Below are 6,000 nucleotides of genomic sequence, written 5' to 3' on the forward strand. Positions count from 1 at the left end.
GGGCACTACCTATCGTATAGCGCGGAATGCCTATAGCGGAAACTAGCGAAAAACAAGGCAATTATAAACAGAACCGTCGCCCTAAGATTCTACGGCGACCGTAAGGCTAGCCTATACCGGAACTAGTTAGCGGCGGTCGGGTATAAGCGCCCTAGGGCCGAGAACAATATAAAGGATACGTAACCTAGGGCGTACGGGAGGCCACGTGCCCTACTAGCTACGGCGAGAGAATCTAACTAGGCCCGGCTCCCCTTTAGTATATAGCCGATAGGCGTAGACTAGGACGTATAAGGTAGTAGGACATAGGACGCTATAGAGGAAATGATTGTCGATGCCGAAAACTAGCCTCGACACGCTTAGTATTATCTAGTATAACGTTAACTATAGTAAGGATATGGTCTAGAACCATTTCCTACACGAGGCGGACCCGTACGTCTACTACGTCCTAGTAATCTAGGAGCTATAGATTAACCCGCACTATAAGAGACTATTGACCTATAAGTCACTAGGCTATACGATATGCCTACGAGGCGACGGCAGACCCTATACGTGCTTCTATATTAGTAAGGACATACTAGAATCCGACTAGGAGGTAGTGTACTACGTAGACGAAGAAGGCGGGGGCGATATTACCTCCCTCTACGTAGGTAGCACCTAGATACATAAGCTATATATACAACTGCTAGCCTCGAGGTCTAGCCGCGACCTAGGGGTCTATAGACACCTAGACAGTACGCTTAAGAGACAAGGGTACTATATCGTAGTAGGAGACTTTAACGTATACTACCCTTCCTAGGAAAGCCTTATATAGCCGTACCCTATAGCCGACGAAGTACTCGACTTAATAGCGAGTAACGTAATTGCCCTTAATATCCCGAAGGACCTAGGTACCTAGAAGAGAGGGGGACTCTAAGGCACGATCGACCTCTCCTAGATCTTAGATAGCTACTACTATACGGTAACCTACTATAGGATCGAACATATACTCGAGGCGTTATTAGACTATATACTAGTCAGGACCTCTATTACGATATAGATATAACGTATACTAGCGAGAATCTCTAAGCTAAACTAGGGAAAGGCCTACTAGGCTAATATCTAGGCGTACCTCGATAACTCCGAGAGGCTAGTCTAGATCGCGTAGTAGTAGTATATTAGTAAAGACGAGACAGACAAGTTAGTCTAAGGGTTAATAGACGAAATAAGAAAAGCGACCTTACTTTACGTTCCGCTTACCTAACTAACGATATAGTCTAAACTATACTAGACGCCGAAGTGCACTACGGTAGTAAGAGAAGTAAGGAGAGCCCGCCGGGTATAGACGAGTAGCTATAGCGAGGAGGCCTAGAACGTATATAGGGAGGTATACTAATAGAAGAAAGCTATAATACGGAGGGAGAAAGTAGTCGGCTAGAGGGCTATAGTAGAAGAAATCGTAGGCAAGCTAGCGAGGATGTAGAAGCTAGTAAAATAGGCCCGACAGGACCCTATATAGGGCCCCTCCTTCTCTCTCCTAGCGCTATAATCGCCTAGTAGCCCGGTTAGCGACCCCGAGGCTAAGGCGCGTCTACTAGCTAGTAAGTTCTTCCCGCCCCTAGTCGAGGCTAATCTAAGCGATATAAACAGCTCTACTCCTCTAGCCCCTAGTATTACGGTCCGATAGGAGGTATCCGAGGGAGAAGTTGCCGCTATACTTAGGAAGTTACCGGCGAAGAAAGCCCCGGGGCCGGATAGGATCCTAAACAAGCTACTAAAGAAGTATAGAGATTAACTAGCCCTAGTAGTTATAGCGATCTTTAACGCCTACCTATAGACCGGATACTACCCGATAGTATTTAAATAATCGACGATAGTAGTCCTACGTAAGCCGTAAAAGGAAGACTATACGTAGGTGAAGTCGTACCGCCTAATGACGCTCCTTAATACTCTTAGGAAGGCGCTTAAGAAGCTAGTTATAACGAGACTCTCCGAGGCGGTAGAGGAATACTCCCTACTCCCGGACACCTAGATAGGTACGCGCCTATAGCGATCGACGCTATCCGCGATAGAACTTATTACCTCTTAGGTAAAGGCTATCTAGTATAAGAATAGGGACAAGGTAGCATCCTTACTTAGCCTAGACATATCGGGAGCCTTCGACTACGTATTATACCCGCGGCTACTCTATATCCTAAGGTCGAAAGGACTCCCTAAGTAGCTTATTAACTTCGTACGGTCCTACCTCTAAAACCGTAGTACGTCGATCCTAGTCGGCTAGTATAGAAGCCTATTTTAAGTAGTCTATACTAGAATCTTATAAGGCTTAACGCTAGTACCTATTCTGTTCCTCTTCTTTATAGCGACGCTACTCCTAGCCCTAGAATCCTAGAACACCGCTACGAGCGGCTTCGTAGACGACACGAACATCCTAGCGTAGTCTTCCTCGACTAAGGAGAACTATAGGCTACTAGAAGAGAAGCACAAGATCTGCGAGGACTAGGCTAGGAGGCACGGGGCTCGGTATGCCCTAGAAAAGTACAATCTAATACACCTTACGCGCCGGCTACGGTTCTATAATTTATAAGCTTCTATCTAGATATAGGGGTATACGACTAACCCGGTAAATTAGCTTAGGATCCTCGGACTATAGGTAGACCCGGCGCTACGGTAGAGGAAGTACGTATAGGTAATATTACGGAAAGCTAAACAGAATATAGCATTATACTAGAGGCTTACTACGTCTATATAGGGCGCGGACTTCCGGTAGTTACGACTCCTATATATAGCTATTATACGGCTAGTCCTTACCTATAGTAGCTAAGTATAGTCCTTAGGCGAGAGGGCCTACCTATCGAAGGGACTCGTCGCGCCGCTAGCGAAGATCTAAAACTAATGCCTAAGGAAGGTCACCGGGGTATATAAGTCGACGCTAATAAGGATACTTAAGTACGAGACCGCTATACCGCCGATCGACCTATATATCTAGGGACTACGGACCTCCTACTTAGGCAAGTCGGTATAGTACCTAGTATAGAAGGTCATCGCTAGTATAGTCGTAAGGGCCCGCGAATTAGTACTAGCGTATAAGGGCATTCGACCCGGAAACGAGCCGAACTACCGGGTAAGGGACGAATAGCTAGTAACACGGTAGGAAGGTAAGAAGTCGTTTATAGAGCAACTATAGAAAGAGAGGTAGAACAACTAGGGTATAGGGCATAGTAGACGCCCTTAGCTAGCGGGACAACCTAAGGAATAGTTAGCTACGAAATCCGCGGTCAAGTACCCCCCGAAGCTTATCTACTACCGCCTTACGAGGGTATAGAGTAGTATAGTAACCTAACTACGAAGCGAACATATCGGCCTCTAGGGGTACCTATTATAGAGGAAGGTTCTAGGATATACGAATACTAGCTACCCCTACGGCTATTGCTCCTAGAACGTACGGTACGTACTCCTCGTCTATCCGAGGTAGTCGCTAGGAAGGGGGGAGTAGATAGTAAAGGCGAGGAACTGGACGATTAGGGCACTTCTTTATAACGCTAAGGACCTACGGCGTATTACGAACTAGATACTAGAGAAGGGCTAGCTAGAATAGTACCGCCTAGTAGGAGTAGTATAGGAAGAGAGGGTACGACGTAGCGCGAGAAGACCGGCTAGGAGCGGGGGCTAACGGGGTAGTGATATAGACTACGCACGTTTAGGGGGAAAGCTAATCTAGATAAGGAGTAGTTAGGGGCGGGAAGGGTTTTTACCTATTTAGGTTTCCCTTTATATATAATAATAGATATATACCTATATAGGCCGGATAGGGTCCTAGAATAGGGGAATAACAAATCTATCTATCTATCTATTATAGCGCCGTAGAAATACGATAATAAACGAAGGGGCGATAGCGTCGTAAAAGTAAAGAGCGTCCTCGAAAGGCGGCGGACGAAGGGAAACGCGCGGAGCGAAGACGCGCCCGGGAGAAACGAAATACGGAGACTATCTACTATAACGACTATAATAACTATAAGCTACTAACTAGAAGAACTAGTATACGAAATACGGTATCGATACGGTAGAATATACCGCGATTATATACGAAATTATAGCTACCCTCGCGAGCGCTAATCTACTCTATAAACGCGCGATCCGTAGCCTCCTTAAGAGCTTAGCTAAAGCGATCTAGGAGCTACTACGGGCGACGAAGGCGCTAGCGCTAGTAAAGGAAGTAACGAACGCGGACCTCCTACGAAAGATCTAGGCGCTAGAAAGAGCTAGGCCGGCGATATATACCTAAGTAGCTATAGTAGCCGTAGAGTAACTAACGTACCGCGTTAGGCTAGTTTAGCGCGAGGTTACGATATATATAGACAACCCTAAAGAAAGAGAGCGGGTAGCGGTACTATCGTACTAACGCCTCGTAGAGTAGGCGCGCTAGGCTAGTAAATAAGACATTATTATAGCCTAGAAGCTAAAGAGTAGAGACGTATACTATACGCTCGTAACTATAGCGGGGAGACCGACGCTACTATAGAGCGTAGCCTAGGCGGTCGAGGTACTAAACGCGAAGAGCGTAGCGCCGGTCGCGCTAGTATACTAGGCCCTTATATACGGTGTCCGAGTTAATACCTTCCTAGTAGATACTAGCCCGGTAGCGATAGGAGAGGCTATCGTAAAGGATAACTAGGCTACTATCCTAGGCCTCGTTATTACCCGGGCGTACTAGCTAAAGAAGCCGGAATAAATAGAGCGGAAATACTCGTCGCTCGTACTCGCGTTTAAGTATAATAGTTAGAGGATCTAGGCTATAGAGAAGTGACTAGTCCTAGCCTACTTATACTACTACGCTAAAAAGCACGACTATACCTATATAGTAACCTAGTACTTCCGGTACTAGGGATTCGGGTATACTATAAAGCATTGTTAGTAGGAGACCTACTATAGCTACTATACGAAGGTATATAATACCCGTAAATACCCCTAACCTAAGATAAGTAAGTACGCTAACTATAGCGGGGACTATAAGGCGTAGATAGGCGGATATAGAGTAAAGAGGTAGGTAGCGGAATAGGCGGTAGGAGCGCGCCTAGGTATACGCTAGGAAAGAGGAGGAATAGCGATAGTACTATACCGTCTAAGAGTCGACGCCGACGGCTTCTAGCCGGTTATATATAGGAGTAAGAAGAGGAGACTAAATAGCAATAGACGCTTAATATATAGAGTAGGCCGACTAGCGCTTACCGACCCCCGGGCCTAGGGCCTCGGATAGACGCGCCTTAATACGACGATGTTCCGCCCTTACGGAGGTAGCGCGTCCTTACCGGTAGCTACGCTAGCGACGCCGGCCCTACGATAGGATAGCGAAGGCGAGGGCGAGGGCGCCGAGGACGATAATATAGTAGTAAACCTACGGAGGTAGAATAGGGAACTATAGCTAATATAATAGTCTAACTAGAAATAGTACTCTTACCTAGCTAACTATCGTATAGTATAACGCTAATAAGAGTAAGAATAAGGCCTAGAAGCTACTCCGTAGCCTACTACACCCTAGCCGGTACTATATAGTCGCTATCTAAGAGTATTAGACAAACGGAAAGACAATACTCGTAGACCCGAGATACTACCTTATAGTACCCTAAGGTAACTAGCCGGTAGCGCGGGTCTACTTCTACGTAAGTAAAGAAATCGCGATAATAACGTAGACGACCTATACCTACTCTAGCGATATAGCCTCTCTACGGCTACGCCTTACCGACGGTAAGACAATAGCTATCTATAACGCCTATAATCCGTACTTAGTACCGGGCTCGATAGAAGACGATAGCTAGTCGGCCACCCTCTACTAGCTCTAAGAAGCTCTCTAAGAGGAAGCTAATATATATATCCTAGTCGGCGACCTTAACCTCTACTACCTAAGATAGGGAGACGATAGCGTACTCTCGGCCTATAGCGCCGTAGACGCGCTTATTAGTCTAGTAGAGGCATCTGGCCTTAGCCTAGTACTTCCCGTAGGTACGGCTACGTATTAGTAGAAAA

This window comes from Fulvia fulva, chromosome 2 (assembly GCF_020509005.1).
Source record: "Fulvia fulva chromosome 2, complete sequence".
Lineage (NCBI taxonomy): Eukaryota > Fungi > Ascomycota > Dothideomycetes > Mycosphaerellales > Mycosphaerellaceae > Fulvia > Fulvia fulva.